The sequence below is a fragment of the Pieris brassicae genome, chromosome 7 (assembly GCF_905147105.1).
Source record: "Pieris brassicae chromosome 7, ilPieBrab1.1, whole genome shotgun sequence".
Classification (NCBI taxonomy): domain Eukaryota; kingdom Metazoa; phylum Arthropoda; class Insecta; order Lepidoptera; family Pieridae; genus Pieris; species Pieris brassicae.
In genome coordinates, this window is record NC_059671.1 from 5,219,189 (window position 1) to 5,241,712 (window position 22,524).

The 22,524-nt window shown below is 33.0% G+C and overlaps 1 protein-coding gene across 4 annotated transcripts in view; it reads right to left on the reverse strand.

The window, feature by feature from the left end:
- LOC123711911 (inactive angiotensin-converting enzyme-related protein-like) overlaps positions 1-22,524 on the reverse strand; it is a 155,396-nt gene that overhangs the window by 61,152 nt on the left and 71,720 nt on the right. For 3 of the 4 annotated variants that reach the window (XM_045664766.1, XM_045664767.1, XM_045664768.1), the window contains one exon: positions 6,588-6,612. The exons of the other annotated variant lie outside the window; for it this stretch is intronic. The gene's annotated coding sequence lies outside the window, so the exon portion shown is untranslated. The remainder of the gene's footprint in view (positions 1-6,587; positions 6,613-22,524) is intronic. 4 annotated transcript variants of the gene reach the window in all.

The window sequence follows — 22,524 nt, forward strand, 5'->3', positions numbered from 1 at the left end:
GAACACACACTGCACAACAGACGGCTACCAAATTAGAAGAGCTTCAATTGGAATGTCTAAGACATCCTCCGTACTCCCCGGACCTTGCTCCAACAGATTACCATTTTTTTTCGAAATTGGGACAGCTTCTTACAAGGGAAAAAAATTAACTCTGATGGGGTAGTCCAAATCGCCTTCACAGATTTTATTGATTCCCGTCCGACTGGTTTTTTTAGTAAAGGGATCAATGAACTACCTATGAGATGGCAAAAGTGCATAGAAAACAATGGTTCATACTTTGATTAATTAAATATATTATATTTAAAAATATTCGACTTTTTGTTCCTCCCATACAAAACGCCAATATCATATGTAAGGACCTAAACGTATATTAACATGTATAATATTTCATATTTTCTGAAAAATTTTGTTCGAAATTAGAACTCACACGCTAAACACTTGTCAGTTCCAAGTTAATGGTACAGTCCAGATACAATGTAATCCCATTAATACGAAAGTTATATTTTACTATCTCCAGAAATAACTTGATTTATTGAGAGTACTCAGGAAGTAATAATTGCTAGCACATCGTAAACTTTGTTTTCTTTAACAGTTTAAGGGTTCCATAGTTAAAAAGTTATGTTTATGCAGTATACATTTAAGAAACTATATCTTCATTTACTCAGTGTGGAAATTATGTTAATGTTTGAATTACATCAACTTTTATTGATTTTTAAATTTTACCTACGATCTTTATTCGATTTCAGATAATAATCGTATATATTTTCAATCTTAAATGAGTAGGGAATTTGGATCCAGAGTACTTAAAGAGTAACTGAGTAACATATTTATTAAACATTTTATAGTTACATAATAACAGGCGGAGACTTTCTTTTTGTTCTCGCACGCTGTATATTGATTTGGGAACAGATAGTAAATGTTAAAATGTAAACTTTACTTTTTTCAATAAAGTTACACGATTTGTATTTTTATATTCAAAATAATAAAAAAACGTGTGTGTAACGCGTTAGAAGTTATACTACTTTTGAGTAACAAGATAAAAATCTTATCATTTGCCTTATTCTACGTTTGTAGAAAAAACGACACTAACAATAGAATAAAATTGATCTCTTATCATTTTTCCCTAACCCGCCAAAATAAGTATAACTTCAAAAAACTAAACTAAAGTATATGAAAAAAATCCTCGCATGCATGAATAAAGTGAGATTTGTGCTATTAGCAATATCAAATTATACCTTTCAACCGAGTACCATTAATATTTAAACAATCTACATTGATTTGCGGTTTATTGTGAATGTAAACGATATCAATTTGCGAATAAACAAAAAAAATATGAATGACTCGTTATACAGTGGTTGAAATTATGATTGTTTGGAGGTGAATAATTCAAGTTGATTAATGTGTATAGTCATGAAATTTTAATTGTTGCCCACATTACGTCAAGACGTTATTACTATTGTATCAAAAAGGGGCATACATCCAGTGGCTATTAACCTATATGGATGTTGGTATATACGTAGGTAATTGGTCAAAAAAATTACTTGTTTTAAGAGCTAATTCCAGTTATTTTTTACAACTAAATTGGGATATGCCATCATAACTTAGATTACGTCGTGAGCATAAAAGCCGGCCGGACTTCACCGTAACAGGCCAAGCTGTTGACGTGAGTCAGTTTTAAGGTCATTTAAGATTCGACTATCGGTGCCGGGGTCAAAAAACCCGAAGAAAATAACTACAAAACAGAATAAAAAAACAAAGAATAGCCAATCACTGAAAACAGCAAAACGACGAAGAATATCATCATGAAACAATGAAGATGAAAGTGAATAAGATTAGGACACAACACACAATAGATGATGATAATGTCGTTAATTTCTCTTAAAATCCCTTTCTCTCATGCGACAAGATACACAAAATTGTTCCATGTGCCTCGTACGAACTCGAAGTACCTGCATATTTTTTTTTGTTTTAATATATTTTGTCTATGTTAATCTGTTTTGGCTTTATGTATTGTCTAAGTGTTTTGTTTTATAATATGTATGTTACCTGTAAGATTATTAATCATTAAATAAATAAATAAATGATGAAGTCACCTACGACTGCAAGTTTAGCCAGCTCAAAAAATCTGTGATCATTCTTATTCCAAAAGTTTCTAATGACACCAAATATTAGAATAATAATAATTAGTTGTAAATTAAAAAAAAATTATATTTTTGCTCTCTAAAGCTTATCTTGTCACCCTAAGTGCAAGCTATGTCAGTCTGTATTACAGACAGCTCTGCACCTATTAATTATACTGCAAACAAATGTTAATGTTTAAAGAATTTTATTTCACATTACAAAAAAAATATATACGAACAAGATACACGTCACCATCAGCCATCTTAATTTTAGTCTACTTGTCAACATTAACTGAATTCCTCACGATGTACTTTCGCCGTCCAAAAAATGATAAACAAGAATATAAATAAAAACAAAAATTTACTTTGTTTTTACACACACTATTCCCAAATCTCAATCTACTTTAAAACGAACCTATAAATTCAAAACAATACGACGTAAAAAAACCGTTACCCTCAAACAGAAGATAACCACTCAATAAAAATAACATGGAATGGTTCTTTGGTGGTTCAATGGTTCTTTCTATCCCCACTCATCTTTCTTTAATAGAAGCTGGGTGGGGATAGAAAGAACCAATTGCGATTTCTGCTTATATTATTAATTTAATGAAACATTTAATGAAAATCCGTTTTTACCCAATCGTTGTTCGGTAATAAAATCTCACCTTTGCGTAAATCATTTATAGGAAGCTGACTATCAAGAGACTGAAAGGATATTTAAATAAATATGTGTATTGGTATTTTAAAGTTATATTTCTAGTGAAATCAATCACAATTTCAATTTATTTCAGAACAAAATTATAATGATTATGTTATGAGAGCGAATGAAAGTAATTATTTAATTATGTGAATATAAAAAATAAAAAATATTTGGTTATAACATTATTAATAACATCAGAAAGAGAGCCTAATTAAGGCTAAATATGAAAATTACCGTTATATTTTATACTCTTAATTCGACTGTGAATTAATTCTCAATTGTATTAAAAACAATTATTATATACATACATTGAATGTTGTCATTAGAATCGTTCGTCGCAATGCATTCAAATTTCACCACTCAGGTGACTAGAGTTCACATAAATATACGTGAGTATAAATGGGGATAATTATGGAGTAGATCAGAGAATTAAACCTATTTATTATATGTATTAGCGTAAGTCTATGTAACATAACATTGTTATTCATTAAATGTAAAATTATTTAAATGAAGCAAAAACTAACATCTGTAAAGTTTCTATGGGGTTTATTTCTAATAATTGATAAATCATTTTAGCAGAGGAATTAATTGTTGCGCAAACAATTGTCTGGACCTCAGATTTATGTATCTGTTTGATGATATTTTGTCCATCTAATAGGCAAGTATGTGATCGGTGTGACTATACTATATATTATTTATAATATATACATATAATATTGTAAATAACAAAAAAACAATAATCTCTTATGAATCGATTCACATATCTTTGCATTAGCCAATCCCATGAATCGTTAAGAAATCATATTTCAATATACATAAAAGCCTTAATGAATATAAATTAGTTAAGCCTTCAAAACGTAAAATTGGGTTACATAGAAGTTCATTGCTAGTTAAATACTCATTCCGCTAATGTCCCCCAATTAGAGGCAAAATCACAAGATCATTGAAACAAAGGGCCCGCCACAAGTGAGGTATAATTAGAGCAATGCTGTAATTAATATCCTTCTCAAGGCCCATACCCAATGGTCTGTTTATTAGACTCACGCCCTTTTCACTTGACTGGCCTTGGTTCACAGAAATAGGTTAAAGAAATCTGATCTCTTCTTAGCATTAGCTCATCGTTACGTAAATATTTTAAACTAAGCAATGAATCTTAGTGTGGTTCAATCATTATTTAATAAACATATGACGATTATTAATAATAATTAAGCTTTATTGAATTCCATTAAGAATATAACAATAATTAATATCAAATATACTTGTAAAATGCTCAGTACCACCAACAGGTACACTTTATAATCGGTACGATCCCAGTACCCAAGTACGTGCGCACGACACAAGAAGACACAAAACATTAATAGAAAGAAATAATTTAAAATTCTACTGCTATTTATATATATTTATTTTTATTATAAAGGTTTGAAACAGGACGTCATTACAAAGATGCGAAAGAGATTGCTTAAGTGGTTAAAGCATGTAGAACGGATGTATAAGAAGCTGTTAAAAAGTAGGATATACAAGACCACCGTGGATGGTGAAATCAAGTTGGGACTTGTCGTACATACCTGGACATAATCCAGAAGGTACTAGAGAAAATTAACATAACTACAACAAAACATAACCGATAAGGATTCATGGTGAACTCATGAAAGTGGATGAAGCGAGAGAGGTATGTCAGGACCGTATCAAGTGGAGATCCATGATCTCTCCCTACTCCTTTGGGAAAAGGCCTTAATGAAAATAAATATTATTTTTAGATGATTATTTAAGCGATCTGAATTGTTGAGACTGAAAGAGAACTACAGTTTACAACAAGAGAAGATAATTGTAGAAATATCTTTTCTGATATACGCAAGTCAAACGGGTTTTAAGCAAGAAAAATCTTATCTTGCCAGCATGCGATGGAAAAAAGTTAAAGTTGAGAAGAATAAAAAAAACAATAAATGTTGACATTCGTAACAAAACAAACCTTACAGATGCAACAACTAAGGCTTAAATGGAAATGAGCTGGTCATATTTGTAGAACGCGGGATAAAAGATGGACACTTGAAAGAACAAAATGGACTGGAACTACTGGAATAACATGTACAGGACGACAAAAGATGGACAGAGGACGTAATAGAACTAGCGCGGAAAACTTGTAGAACTTGTAAATAATTGTAGCTCAAAACAAAGATATATGGAAAAATATGAAGGAGGCTTTAAAAGCGGCCATAGAAATACTAGAACACTAAAACAACTAACTTTAATCTTAAAACTTATACGAAAACAAGTAATACTCATATTAAGAAATCTAAAAAATAACAATAATCTAAATAGTTACAAAACAAAATTTCTACCACTTTTAGTACACTGCCATGCTGATTATATTCCCTTATCTGTTTGAGTGGAATAGATATATCATAGACCCATCATGAGCAAGGTACCTGAAGGTCAAGACAGGCGAGATCGTAATACATACATATTATTGAAACGTTATCTATGTATATCGTAATAAGCTTGTATACAGTCTTTGGACCAATACAAATAGGCTTTGAGTTGTAAGCTCAGAGCTCATCCAATACTCTTCTACTGTGATGATGGTGATGCACCGGACAGAGCAGGTACACAATTTAAGATTCATTGTATATTAACATATACCTGAATATGTATTAATATAGAATACAACACGGAAGAATTAGGCATAGTCTTAGGTTCACGAATAATACCCCTGAGACGTCAACTAAGTAGCTTTTACATCTGCCGAACCTTCAATTTCGGGATAACTCTATTAACATTCAGCGATAGTACTCGAATATTGAATTATGATACGGCCATTAATATGCTAAGCTTTTAGAAGTATTTAATTAAATGGCTTTAATTGTATTTAGGTTGGATTAAACTAGCTTTAGATGTTTTGACATCATTGTGGCAATTTAAAAGAAACTTTTAGTATTTAAGTATTTATTATTTGATTTCTTGCGAAACATACAGTTTTTGCATGGTACAGACGACTTATTAACGGTACGTAATCAACGAAACACAGTATAATTTGTTTTTATATATATTTTAGATGTTTATTTATTTCGTAATCCCACAGGTAACAAAAAATATATATGTCGGACCAATGGCGCTGGTATCAGCTGTCGTTTTCATTACGTAATAACATCAAAGTCAAATTAGTTCTAATCAGTTCTATGGTTTATTTGATGAATATTAATAAATCTATAAATTAAAAGACAAAGTAAAATATAGCCAAATATGGAATACATAATATTTACAATAAGGTTCAAACATATATAAAGGTATAATCAATAACAATTATTCAATACAATTAACTAAGTACCTAATTTAGCTGTGATGTGTGATGGTGTAAAAATGAGGATATGTACGTGAAGGTGTGTATGTGGGGGTGGGTATGTGGGGGTGTGTTCAAGATGCAGGTATTTTGTTGTATGGATATTCTTAATACTCTTTTTAACCATATTAAATATTGGTTTTTGTACGCCGGGATGCGCGACACAAAACCGAGTCTTTGCATATTTAGTGTTGATATGAACATCAAACAAAGCACGACTACGAGTCTTGTAGGTAGTTGAAAATCGACCTATGGCGGCTGGATACTCGAAATAATTTAAGTTTTCGACCTTTAAAAGTGAAAATGCGTAGGCAAAATCTAGCAATAATAATCTGAATTTGTTATTTTATCCTCTACATATAAAATTCGATCAAACTCAATTAAAAGTAAAAGAGGCTTTCCTTTAATCAATGTAATGTCAAAGACTTACCTGATTGGCCCTTTGAGACCGCGATCTGAAAAGAGGCATTACGTTATTAACTCAATTTATTAATTACTAAGATCAAAGCATAGTTGGAATAATGATTCATAGCGACTTTGTTTATGACCTAAGATAATATAACATCTCAACGGCAATTTAATTAAAATTAGTACCCATAAGTATTATATATGAGGCCAGAAATATAATCTTACAACTAATATTTCTGTAATATTTTACATTTTGTAGTAATGTAAAATCAACTCTTTAAACGTTGACTAATTTAAAATGATCTTGTTGAAACATGTTAAGAATATTTTCATCTGCATATATATTTTTGATAATATTAATATTGTTACAAAACTTTAATGACGTCATTACACGATTGCTTAGCATGGGTTTCTGTTTATTAACGTTACGGTATAAGGTTTAATTATTAAAGGCTAATTATAATTACCGGTTAGGGTTTCAGCGACGTTATATCGGAGAAATATAGTCACAATAATGGAAACAGTTATTCTATTTTCATAATATTTTAATAGAAAAGCTAAACAAACTTTATTTATTACATATTATTACTTTATTGAATTGTCACAAGCATAGGCCTTGCTTAACTACGTACTATAATAATACGTTATATAACAGCGGACACTGTATAAAAATAAAATTTCGTATTTTGTTGAAACTCTTCAACGTACACGTATTTGCATTAAAGTAACTTAAGTTATATTTCGTCTCTTTCAGCCAAATTGTGTTTACGCGTTACGAGTAATTTCAAACGGTACAAGTATTAATTAATGAATAAGGCCAACACCGTAGCTTCCTGCAAATTTATTTGTGCGTCATTAAGCATGTCATAATACTATATACTAATTTGTCTTCACAGCGTAAGCAACCGAAGTGGTCTATTAAAAAGAATATCAAATTTCAAATATTCTTAAGACACTTTTTTCCGCACATCGGCTGCCCACCAAAGACCAATTCAACTTAAAAAAATAGCGAACCAATTCTTAAAATATCTTAAAATAAATGACTTAAAATGATGATGGCACAATAGTTTCTGAAATATACCACAACCAAGAGGACACGAGTCCGTTATTCATTAATCGGTTCAATCAGTTGTCATCTAATTATAGCTAATTGTAACACACTGTGAATCAATAAATTATTATAATAGTAGCACTAGGTTCTAAAACAATTGGTTTAGTCAAATTGTTTTATTCAATAACAAGGTAGTACATTGTTTTAGCAGACATTGGAGCCATGAATTAAGTCCAGGGAGACCTGTACATCACTACTACCTTGATACTACGGGTACTCCGCTCTTCCAACGGGTTAATTAATATTGTTTTGTTTGAATTGTTGTGTGCTATTACTAAATAAAGACAGGTTTATATTCTTATTATAATTGCAATGGCTTGTAACAAAACACGCAATTAATTCAATTTTATTATTTATATAATATGCTTGTACAAATTCAAACAAAAAATTTAATTTATTTATTTAATTTGGTACATATAATAGGAAATATAGTTTCCAATAGTGTGGTGGAAACATAAAGAACACAGTTTTACTGTCCTGATAAATCATTATTTAAGCTATAAATATTACTGCACTTATCTAGTATCGCTTCTAATCTGTATATATCGAGGAAAAGTAGGTAAATAGAGCCAGGTGTTCGCCGAATCAACCTTACAATCTATATTGATAAGACGCACGTGAGGTGACAACAGCCATCTCATCCCTTATTCAAAACTACACCAAAAGAAATACATACATTATTCCCAACACTTCGCTTTCATATCTTTTCGACAAATATTCAATATATGAAATGAGATTTCAATCTATATGCACGTGAATGATTTTAACAAATATTTTTGTAAATATAAAAGAATCCGAACTAAAGAACAATTCGACTCCAATAAATCTAATATAAAGCTGTACGACGGCCATAATGAAGATATTATTGAGAGCAAATTCTATTTTGAGAATATGCACACTCGTTTTACTATTTGATTTATTTAAGACATAAATGCCTAAAAACTGTAGAACTCCAAGCTATATCTTATATATACACTGCATAAAAACAATCCAAAATATAAATATTATTAAAATGACTTTTATAACATTAAAAATAAATAGTCTTACTAATAAGCGCGTTTTACTGTATGTTAAAGACAAAAGAATAAATATTGTTAAATATTTCTTATTTAAATAAGAAAACTTACTTCAGTTCAAGTTTCAAAGTATTAATATTCATGGATTTCGATTCCTGGAACTCATTCCAAGTTTATTATAGTGCTAGAAATACTTAAGTTGCATTACCTAAGCTTTTCGATCTTATATAAGCTCGTAGCGTCGACATTTAGGAAGACAAGTTTTAGTGTCCATAAACAGTGGAGGGATAAATAAATGTTCGCTTTTCGGTGGCAAAAACTCGGCACAAAGGATAGTAAAGTGCCTATAAGGTATGCATATTTTTATTGAATGGTATACCTCTGTTATAGTGTATGAATATAACAAAAATAAACAGCGATATAAATAGCTTACAATTATAAATTACGACTCGTACGAATTATGAAAGTTTCTTCAAATCAAGATGTATAATGCTTTCAACGAGAAGGTGATTAGATTTTTCAATTGCCTTTATTATATGGGAGAGAATAAATATCTTAATGTACCACTTTCTTTGCAAATAAATAATTTATTATTATATGCACGGGCCACGGCAAGGCGCCAGCTAAGTCGAGCAAATACGCACCACGGCCGGCGGCCATACCATCCTTTTCTCGAAGCAGTTCCTACCATTTTCAACCCCCTATGACTTCGTTATGGATTAAACGAAGCCTCAATTTATTTAGTGACTATATTTATTTAAAATATAAAAACATTGTAATTCTGATACGGTTAGTATAAGATGTTGTTAGGTGAGCTGATTACGTAATAATTTAAGAAAGAAAGTCTCGTAAGTAGGGACTGAATAAATTAACGGAGACTGTATTACATAGATCTCACAACTACGATAGAAGAATTCAGTTGCGAAACTTGGTTTTTATACAAGTTTTTGATGGCTTTATTTTATTTAAGCCACAGCTCATAATAAAATCTACATAACCTATAATACAAATTATGTCATATCTCATTCCTTATACCAAAAGCTTTAGAAAAGTATTTATAATTATCACTCCTGTATAAATTAATAGATAAGATATTCTTGAACATTAAACTTACTATAAGCATCAGTTCTTAAAATACTACGAGGTATATTTTAATAAAATGCAATTTAGCTGAGAATCCCACTTTAAAACTGACCTAATTACATTTCTTAGAGGAAAATGAGAAAACTGGCGTATTCATTACATAGGTGTGAAGTATTAGAAAATTTAATCAAGCTTTCGTACGATGCAGTTAAAATGTGTTTACTTGCGTTGTTAGCATTTTGTTTAGTACTACGTCAACCAGAAAGAAGTTAAATTAAACTTAAGTGAGATGAATGAACAATGTGAAAATGATAAAGTGAAATGAACTTTCGCAATGATACACTATTTTTAACAGGTTTCTTCTAGAACAGTGTTTCGGTGGGGCTACTTAATTCATATGGAGGCAATCGGATTGAATATATGTAACACAACGTGGAAACTTGAGAAGACTCTTACCAAATTGGAACCTAATATAAAATCTCTGTGCAGCATCAAGCGCATGTATTAAAATAATTTCCAAATTGAATTTATAAATGTTTTTCATTATATGTTTTGAAAATAGGTTACAGATTTCCTAAAACCTATCATTTAAGTTTTTTAAGTGAACAATTATATTAGACAACTATGTATGTTTTATACAGGGGGAGCATAAGAAATTTAGAAAGGGAAAGGTAGGACATAGCACAGTAAACACTGCTCTGGAATATTAATATACATTTAACCTGAATCAGGAACATAAAGAAGAAAAGAAAGTAAAACCTTTACTATACACTATATACAGGATATTCAGGTAAAATAAAGTGCACTATCGCCCACACTAGGATTCCCTGTGTTGTGGGCACCCAGGCTCTTCCTTTAACATAAACTGTATTTTACATTATGATTTCTACATAAAACACATTTATAATTAAACAATTCTTGCACAATAAGAATATTTTCTGTATCAGCAAAGGACAGGTTGATAAGATATTGTTTGAGAATTTTAGTAAATGTAACGTGAGTTTTGAAATATAAAAAGGGATAGCTTTTGTGATGTATTTTAAAAGTTCGTAAAATTATTAATAATAATTAATCGTTCGAGTACTTTACCTACAATATTCTCCAAGAAGAATTTACTTTTGTGCTGCTGCATGAGTTTTCTATTCTCACTCTCAATTTGCAGACGTTGGCATTTTGAAATTTAGTATTTTTTCAAATTACCATTTAAACACGGAAATATTAGTCTTTGTTGAAATCAAAGATTTAGATATATATGCCGTAGAAATCTGTCCACTCAGTAGTATATTTAGCACCTTGCGTATAATAATACCGGAATAAAATTACACAAAATTCCGTCCTTGATATCTCGTCCCAGAAAGTCCCGAACATTGTGACTAGTTGTAACGAGGCGCATTTGCATAAATGCGAACATTTCTGAAATATTCATGGAAGCTCTGTTTATTTTGACCTCGCATAATTGTGTCATAGATTAGAACTTAACAATGAGTTTAATTGTTTACTGTGTTCTGAAGTTGAGGGTTTTAACGTAGATATCGTAAGGATTTCAATTGTACTATAAAAGTTATTCGAGTATTAAAACCAGTGGCGCTATAACCCTTGGTCTTGGCTTCAGATTACTATATATTTATTGTGACTTGTATGTATTTTTTCATGTAGGCAAGGCTGACAGGAGCCGGGCAGGAGGCTCTCCTGATGTTAAGTGATACCGCCACCCGTGGACACACAAATTGCCAGAAGGCTCGCATGTCCGTTACCGGCTTTTCAAGAATTGGTATGCGCTTTTCTTGAAGGACCCTAACTCGAATAGGTTCGGAAATACTTTAGTGGGCAGCTGGTTCCACATGGCGGTGGTGGTTCCACGCGGCAAAAGCTGCCTTGAAAAACGCTCAGTTGAGGAACAGCGGACGTCGAGGATCACCTCGGATCGGATTTTTGTATTCTGGCTCGACGTCCGATGATGAAACACAGCTGCAGGTATTAGACCGATCAACTCCTATGAACACTCCATGGTAAAAGCGGGAGAAGATGCAGAGAGAATGCACATCTCTACGCAACGCCAAGGGATCAAGCCGCACGGAAAGTGACTGATCGTCGACCGTTCGAATTGCTCTTTATTGAATACGGTCAAGCGGAAGAACCTGGTACTGGGGAGCTCCCGCCCAGAGTCAAGAACAGTATTTCATGTGGGACCGAATTTGCGCTTTATAGAGTTGCAAGCGGTGGCCCGGAGTAAAGTACCGTATCGCTTTGCTAAGTTTTTTGGGGGCTAATTTAGCCTTCCCTTTCAAATGACCTTTTTTGTGCGTACACTCGCTGTTGGGACTAAGCTCACAATATTTTCCTTCACAATACGAGCTAATGTAAATTACGCAAGACATAAAAGTACCTACTGGTAGCACACACGACTGCATTTTGCTACACTTAACGGAATGACTAATACTTTTGATAAATAAATTACAAATAGCTATGTATTAGCACATAGCATTCAATTTCAGCCGTGATTATCTTCGTATGCAACACTTATCTAGAGATACACAGTCCACTATTGAAAAAGATGTATACAGTTTCGAATAAGCAAAGCATGCATAGGATTAGTAGGATGGAATTACTAGGAAATGATCAGTTCTAATAAATAATATATAACTTCATGAATTAAATGACTGCGCTCAAAACGTATATATATAAACGTATATTGAAATTCACAAAAGTCAGACATTTATGTCATATATAAAGATAACAAAAATATCTCACACTATCGTCTTATAATTAATTACATTCAAGAAACATATATAGGCAACGCGTTTCGGCAGAAGTCATCGCGACTCATAAAATACAAGGATATATTCGCACTGTCGGACTTTACTCTTGTACTATATATTTTTTTAAATATTGCATTAATTTTAAAAACAAATTAAGATGGTGTGACATTGTACATGTCAAAGTTATTAACATCAAAAATCCCTTGACTAGCATTCTGTAAGCACGCAAGACGGGACAGTTTCGAATTTATAAATAATTTAACATTGTATAATAATAAAGTGTTTTTGCAGTTGCATTTTACGGGTTTTTATGTTGCAGATATTAAACATCTTTGTGAGAGGCTAGTGCGTATAAAATGACTATGAAAGTCTTGTGGTCACCAAACTTCCTTCGCGGCTAAAAAATATACGAAGAGATGACTAAACTAATATACCTAATAATAATAAATTTAATAATAATAAATAATCTTTATTTCTTCTCTCACATATACATACAAGGTTATAATGATTAAACTAAGATGATAACATTTGGAAGTGTATGTGAGAGACTGATCTCTGTAACAGGAGACCTGAGTGACAGATCTGCAGCCTCTCCGCCACCGGACCGGAACATGTACAATCAGGTCATTGTCATAAGATACAATAGAAGAAATTAAGTAAGTGCTAAAAGAAAACATTGCAAACGGAGTCGTAAAAATAAATTTTATGTGTGTGTGTGTATTTTGTGTGCTCGCGCGCGTGTGTGTGTGTGCGTGTGTGTGTGCGTGTGTGTGTGCGTGTGGTGTGGGCGAGTGGGTGTGTTCCAGAGTAACAGTTATTAAATCTTCTGTTTCATCAAAACTCAACGTCTTCAGCCAATTAGTAACTGTAAATGTAAGAAACATTCATATTTATGATAGTGGGTAAATGTTATTTTTTTCATTTAATTTATTATATAGGTAACAGCCTAGGAAACCAACCAAAGTAACAAACCAAACAAAAGAATATATACAAATTAAAATTAAATCATGAGTGGTTGTGGGCGTGTGAATATGTGTGAGGGGTGTGAATTAATTGTCTTGTGTGGAATCGTACTTCACTGATGCGTTTCTCTAGCAATCTTTTAATTGCGTTAATTGAAAACAAAATTCATTAGTGCCAAGGTTAGAACGTACCTAATAGTTCACGCACGTCATCACATAGCGCCTCTTAGACATTGGCGTAGTACGTCAGTGCGTTTATACCCTGTCGGCGTTTCTGGCGGAATGCCAACTACATACAGACATACACTTATAATGTGGCTCCGCGTACATTTTTGAGGATAAGCCTTGGAAGTTATCCTATTTTATGAAATGAACTTAAAGATATGCGTCCTTGTTTTGTTTGCGCTGGTTTAGATAACTTTTGATTGAACAAAGAAAAACAAGAAAATCAAGTAGTTGATTAAAGGAAAAGAAGCTATTAGTTTCTATACGTTAGTTTGATTCTAATTCTAGTTCACAGAATTATTTAAAACGTTGTCATTTATTTTGATATTATATTCGTTTTGTTTACACTTATACTAACGCCACACAATATTAATATATCAAGGAGTCCCCAAAAACGATTGAGTTCAGTCTTATTTACCGGCTGCAAAACAGCCAAATGAGGATGTTATCAATACATCCTGCTTTAGAAATTTTACCGTGACATACACGTACGCTGTAAGCACTCACCCGGTACCGTACAACCCTCCCAAAGGCAAAACATAATTTTAAATTTATATAAATAAACGATCCGACTGGGAATCGAACCCGATATCACTCACCTAGCGAACACTTAATAAGACCGCTAGGCTATGAGGCCCCTATTAGCTAATGCCCTAACTAATTTAAAGTAATACCTATTTTGAACTAAAACGCTCGTTATAAACTTGTTTCTGAAATAAATATTTTCAGTACATTCACAGCATTGGCACTCAGCTTACAAATCACGACTTACCGTAAAAGCTCACAAGCCGCAAACTGCATGTCCGTAGACCGTACAATGTACACAGATTGAACTGCATTCGTACAACTGTACACAGTGCCTGAGTAGTCCAAAACCCTATTTAAATAACGGTGGATTAACATAGTAACGAACAAACAAGGATTTAGGACTACGGATCGATACAGCAAAATACTCGTCTTAATATCACGTACGCATTATAATTGAAACATGCAAATAGTAGGTCAATCACATTATATAGAACAGCTAAAAGTATACTTACATTTAAATATTATATAAAATCAACAGTTTATTACTATCGGTTGACCTTTTACTCAAACTCAAAATGACTTTAGGTATATACCTGAATATGTATACTTATGAACGTCAATAGAAAAGATGTTAAATTAATTCTAAATTTACATTTACTTTGTTTTGTTACATAACTTTGGTCACTTCTTGCCTACCTTATCTAATTATTTATTTTTCACAGATCGCTCGATAAGCCATAAGCCGCCAGTTACCCTATATGTCATTTAATTTTGTCAATTATATTTCTGTATATCCAACCAAAGGTTAATAAATAATAATAAATATGTTTCGTATCTGAGAAGCACTGTTCTGTGTATTATGTAATAGTTTACGATTAGACGTCTTTTTTATTTACTTATTTATTTGTAAGTTCTAAAACAACGTGTACGCTTTAAAATAATACCTATTTTAACATAAATTATTCAAGAAAACAGCAAGCTAGCAAGGGAAAAAATTAAACAAGCAACCACAATACAATAACTAAAAAAGTAATAATAATAACTAAAACTAAATGAAAATTTAGCTCATTAAGACCATGATAAACAAAGTAAAGGTAAGTTGGATGACTGTTCTAAAATATATCAATATTTTCACCAATGTTAGTGATCAAGTTGTAAGAGCGAGATAGCCTATTCCCTTGACCAATAAAAGTAGCCGATAAGCGATTAGTAATTCGCAAATAGGAATTTATTGGAGAATGATATGCATTACTTAAAATTGAAACTACAGTGTAATAAACAGTCTCAAACAAAGCACGGTATAAAAAAATGAGGTCAGCTTACAAGTCCATTTGCATATTTTATCTTCCATTGTAAGTTGTACGTGGCATATATTCTTGTGAACAATTATTATGCTCTACATTATGGAAGAAACGAAGTAAGTGCCGAGGGCTACGTATTCTACGAAGCAACGGCGTAGCTACAGGCTATTCCTACCTTAGAAAACAATGGAGATTAAACCTAAGAAAACAACTTACTTTTGTAATTTCTCTACATTTTCTAGTTAAAATTAAGTTATTCTGTAGCACTGTTCCTTTCTGAATTCTAAACGTAAATATATTTATATTATGACACTAGCGGACGCGACAGACGTCTTGTCTTAACTATGTAATATTATTTTCGAATTAGTATCATTAACTCAGAATGCTTTATGATATACAATATTCTTTTTTTGTTTTTCTGGCGCGCATATAAACAGTTTTGTTGGCTATGTAAAAAATATGAATTTCCAATATTAATACCATATAATATCTCCGATCGAAGCATTTGTTTTAAACGATATTAATTTTTCTTACATCCTCTCTAACGATATTTGCAGCAGGCATTCTGTCAATGTTATGTCAAACGCCGTAAGGTTACATGAACAAAGTTTGAATTGTAAAAGCGCTATGCACTGAATAAAAAAAAAATAGCTATCGTAACAAAAGTCATGATTACTTAAAATATGGTGCTTAAGTATTCTTAAATTTTCTAATTTTCCGATCAATTTTCTTAATATTTTCTTTCATAAAAACCTTCTCCTGACAATAACAAACACAACAAATAAATAAATAGCGAAAGAGAAAGCCGTTCACGCGTGATGCCGTGACGAAGGGAAATAGAGATTCATTTCTATATATATATTTAGATTAACAAAATAACACTTGCGAACGTTTGTTATGTTAATATAAGTATGGTCATTATTATTTTATATTTTATATCTAATTGAAGAACGGAACACAATAAAAAAACATTTAAAATATCACTACGGAATTTATCCAAATATAAATGACGACAAAAACGTTTTAGCGAGACGCTATATATGAAACTCTTTCCTGTTGAAATATAGTATTATACCTAGAATCCCAATTATATTTGAAAAACCTGCACAATACAGGACATATTCTCACGTACAAATTCAAAAGAGAAAATTTTCCTTTCGCGAAAATTTTTATCCCTATTGCTTCGGGAGATATTTCGAATAACGTTTTATTTAATATAGTTATAATGCTTCAAACGACAAATTCTATAAAGGAAGATAAAAAAGAACCTGTCTTAGTTCTGTCTATATTAAAATATTATTGAATCGGCCTAGAAATATATAACCACTCGGATATGGTATATATTCTCAATATTCTTTACTAAAGTTTTATGTATAAAAAGCATAATTATGAATTTTAATTGATTTATACCCTTGCAACAGAGCGCACAGCCCGCCGCTGCAATTTATTTTAACAATCGCAGACTCATTACTGCACATCTTGACCATATTTCTTGTTATAATCTAACATTTAATAACCACTTAAATTGTACGCTATAAAAGCGACCTAGAAGTCTTTAGTAGGGTTTAAGAAATACAATTTCAAAGATTGCTATAGTCAAAGTCAAAAATCATTTATTCATATAGATAACACAATGTACATTTATGAATATCAAAAAAAGAAATATACATTAAATGCTTCTAATTTTATATTGACTGCCAGTTCTCAAATTAAGGGCGTACAACGGAAGAGAAGAACTGGCAATAAACTCTCCGCCACTATTTTTAATATATCTAACTATCTACAGGATCATAGATAGTTCAAACAGTAGGCTCTCCTCCTGTGCCGTCAAAAATAACTTAACAATAAAACGATAACTAAGGATCATACACTTGCGAGATCAATAGCTGCATCACCGCTGTTTGTATATAATAGAGTTTTAAACTATGTCATTTTCATTCCAATTCTATAGAGTCATAAAATGAACGTAAACCGCCCATGAAGGTCAAGGGCGGAAATATCGGAATTTAATAAATTTTTCTTCTGTTAAGCCGAACACCGAACCGACCTTATGTGTTCCCAGGTGAGATCATAGATACTAAATGAACATTTCATAACGTTCACATTCATGCTTTCGTAATTCCTACAAATGGCAAACGTGGAACTTAAAAATTACACATTTCTCAGAAAATTCAACATCAAAGTATATTCTTTGGAAGATATTAAAATAGACGACTTTAACGTTGACCTTTCGTAAAGCGTCTGAAATCTAAGGCTGTTTAATTTTTAATACTACGTAGTTATAAGATGTTGTGATTATAGGTTTTGGAATTGGATTAGTAGCTGTTGTCTTTATAATGTGTCAAGATGGCGTCTCTTGTATCGCCACAGCCGCCATTGTGTGTGACGCGTTTCATTACTGAATTCGCTTTTATTTATTTAGTTTTTATAACGATTAAACTGTTCACTTGCTAAATCAACTATAAAAAAAATTGACCATCAACTCTGCCCTTGATGCAAAAAAATTAAATTTAGGAAGTTAAAAACAAATCCAGCGGCGCTTTATATCACGGGTTATCTATCGGTCCTGGCCTCAGATTGCATTTGTCTCTTGTATAATTGTTTTATAGCTGAAGTTTTTAATTCCTCGAAAATTTAAAAATTGAATTCTTCCAAAATCAAGCCTGTTAAAGAATGACATTCAATTACTGTAATATAATTTGACCACAGCGCTGACGCAAAAATGGCATGGTGCATCATTTGTGAGAAGCAATTAGTAGAATTCACTTTAAATTGGCCGAGTTGAACGTGGTTTTTAACGTTATTTATTTCGTGATTGCAGGACTTTCTAAGAAATAAAGCCAGTTAAACTTTTAGCTGAACATTGTGCTTTTAGTGAGAGTACAAAAAATCTAAGTTATATCAAACGTGCCTGATGAAATCTTTTCTAATGGGTGAAATTAAGGAAGTAGAGACAGTTTCCGTAATTGGTAATTAGTGGCTTATTATAGGGAATTTACAAATGCTCTTTAGATAATTTAACTTTTGGGAACAGACACAGAACAGCTAATATCAGCGATGTCATCTGTATAGATGTTGACTAAAAATTCAATTTCATTTCTCTATAGGTACTTTACAATTAAAATATCAGTTTTGTGTTCACTTCCTAAAGCGTAATTTATTTCAATTTACATTATATATTGTTTTTCGAATTAATCTCCGTTCCTCTCTACACATCGTGGCATTTAATGGAACCACTGAGAAAAACAGTGGGCCCATTTTTCTTTAGTGTCTTCTATGGCATTTTCGTACGCTTTCACCCCATCTTCAGGGCTCGTAAAGCGAATACCTCGACTTTTATCTTTAGTTCTAAAATATAAATGAAAGTCGCAGGGCGCCAGGTCAGGACTGTATGGCGGATCAATCATTACCTCGACACCTGCCATAGTCAAATATTCACCAATCCATGCGAAGGTGTTTCTGCTCGTCGGTTAAAGTATGAGGAATCCATCTGGTACAAAGCTTCCTGACGCCTAAATGTTCGTTTAATATTTTTGAACTTGACTCAAAGCCTGGGCATTGGCCCAGGCTTGCGCATAAAGGAAAGGCACTGTTAAAGGACGTCCCTCACGCGGATCATCATTGAGATTGTTACGTCCACACTTAAACTCGTTAAACCAATTGTAAATAGTGGCACGAGATGGGTCTTCATTAAGAAATGCTAATCGCAGCCTATCATAGCTTTGTTGTTGAGTAAGCCCACAACGAAAGTCATAATAAATCTTGACCGAAAATTTTCTCGCGTTAGGTTCTTTTTCACGTGTAACAAAAGTTTTAGATAAGCCGCCAATTCACAAAAACAAATGCCAATGAATGCAATATACTACATTAGGTTACCAAAGAGTTCTAAAATTTAAATTAAAAAAAAAGTTTTCAATTTAAATGTTTCTAAGTGGCTGGTTCTAAACATTGGCAGTGTTACCTACGTATAACCTACGAGAAAATAATTGTTTCTCATTATTATCAAGTACCAAGAGCTGATCTGCTAAGTTTTAAAAATGACGTAGAAATGTGATTTAATGCCCGGCAACCACGGCACAGCTAATGAAGATTGTTATCTACTTTATAAATTTATATTTCGAACTTGAATGAATCATTTATTACATGAATGAAACATTTATTAAATGAACAGTCAAACATGTCAAACAAATTGAAAAGCTTGTCCGCTTAAAAGCTTAATTAAAACGATCAAGTTCGGGGACTGTAAATAATTCTAGTCTAACGGAACCAGCTAAATATCACAAATACCACAGATAATGGTTGAACAGCGGACAGCTTAAAGCATTGTGTAGAAATTAATTCAAAACATATATTTGATAAAAAGGTAGCGGTACATACTTATACTAAGATGTTATTAGGAAAAAATTGTGACCAAAGTCCCGTTACCCTCAACATGGCATAACTCATTAATTCATCGGATTCTTTTTTTCACATTTTTGATGTCACTTTTCATCAGCGCATTGTAATTTTTTAATTGTTAATATTTATAAAAGCTTACCAACGCTCGGCACACATACGCTGGTACAAGGACAATAAAAAAAGTGAAACTTCTTTGTAAATTAATTATTACTAAGGTAAAAGCCCTAATAGATGATCATATACTAGTATATGATCACATCATGTATTTGTATATATTCACACTATTTACACACTATGTTTATTTTTATATATCACCTAATTTTGGTGTACCCCTGATTTTTGGGGAAACCTGTATAGTATGGAATATTTAATACAAATGAATTCATCCATTGTAACAAATGTTTCGGATGAAAACGCGCTTTTAATATAGCTACTGTTTAAGTTCTGCAAAATAGACCATCACAAATTGTACATTGTCAATCCGATTACGTTAAAATGTGAAATAGATTAATGGATTGGATAATTAGGAAATACATTTAGGTAATTAGTACAAGTAATTATGTATATAGTAGTAAACATCGATGTATATACAATATGACAAAGGTCCTATTGTTACAGCATTAACTACATCTCCGATATTTCGTCAGTATACTGTTCTTTTCTCTATACACGAAATTAATACTTATTATACTAGACTATTTTTACGATATTTAATATATTCTGTAACACTTAATGTAAATAGCCATAGACACTCTCAATGCCAGAGGTTCACGAGTGCGTAACAGGCTTTTTAAGAATTGCTGCGCTCTTTTATTAAAGGCCCTTAAGTTAAATTGGATCTAAGTCTTTTAGGTTATCAAGCTATAAATTTTATCGCGCTTATATGTGACCTCAAGTTTTTTCATTAGAAAATCATTTTCAATAACTCTGAGATCAGTCAAAATTCTAGTCAAACTATAAGTTATATATTTAAGTTCCTATACTAGTAATAACCTTTATTGCTGTAAAATAATTATCCTAGTACACAAAAATGTTAAATATTATAAACACTAATAATTAATCGGCAAGCCGGTTAATTTTTATTTTATAGCTTGTCTTTAAAATAGAAATTATAGGCATAGGCCTTCTCTAGGAGCTTCCACTCTTCTCGATATCTATCATGTTACTATTAAGATATATATCCGTCTTATTGCACCGTTTTAGCTAAAGTACTCATTTTGTTTATTTACTCGTTGTTCCAACTAATACAATACAATATCTACATAAAAGGAGGATCAGGGCAACTGACGACCTTATTGCTTTCGAGCGATCAGGCGACCACTGTGAGGAAAAAAGAAAAAGAATATAACTAGACCGTGTCTCTTGTCTCTTATCACTCAACTAGAACACGATTTTTTTTTTTTTTTTTTATAAAATAGGGGGCAAACGGGCAGGAGGCTCACCTGATGTTAAGTGATACCGCCGCCCATGGACACTCTCAATGCCAGAGGGCTCGCGAGTGCGTTGCCGGCCTTTTAAGAATTTGTACGCTCTTTTCTTGAAGGACCCTAAGTCGAATTGGTTCGGAAATACTTCAGTGGGCAGCTGGTTCCACATAGCGGTGGTGCGCGGCAAAAATTGCCTTGAGAAACGCTCAGTCGTGGAACGTCGGACGTCGAGGTGATACGGGTGGGATTTTGTATTTTGCCTCGACGTCCGATGCTGAAACTCAGCTGCAGGTATTAATCCGAACAACTCCTCTGAACACTCTCCATGGTAAATGCGGTAGAAGATGCAGAGTGACCCCACATCTCTACGCAACGCCAAAGGATCGAGCCGCTCGGAGAGGGATTGGTCATCGACGATTCGAACCGCTCTTCGTTGGATACGGTCAAGTGGAAGGAGCTGGTACTGGGGAGCCCCCGCCCAGAGGTGAGAACAGTATTCCATGTGGGGCCGTATTTGCGCTTTATAGAGTTGCAAGCGGTGGCCCGGAGTGAAGTACTGTCTCGCCTTGCTGAGCACACCAAGCTTTTTGGAGGCTAATTTAGCCTTTCCCTCCAAATGACCGCGAAACTGAACGTCGTTCGATATGTCAACGCCAAGTATTCCGATGCTGGCTGTGGCTTCAAGAAGAGTGTTTTCGAAAAGAGGAGTAGCGACAAAGGGTATTTTTTTCGCGGAAAACGCGCAAACTTGTGTCTTCTTGGGGTTAAAATGGACTAGGTTTAGTCTACCCCAGTCCGAGACTCCACGTAAAAGAGTTTCGACTTCAGACACAAGTTTGTTCCGGTACTCATCGACAACTGCCCGAGAAATACCTGCCCGGCCAGTGTAAAGAGTATCCCCAGTGCTGTCGTCCGCATAGCAATGAATGTTGCTAAGTTGCAACATGTCATTGATATGCAGAAGAAACAGGGTCGGGGACAGAACACAGCCTTGTGGGACCCCAGCATTCACGGGTTTAAGGTCGGAACATGCTCCGTCGACGACGACCTTGATGCTCCGATCGGCTAGAAAGCTGGAGATCCAGTCGCATAATTTCTCAGGAAGCCCGTAGGCTGGTAGCTTCGAGAGCAGTGCTTTGTGCCACACCC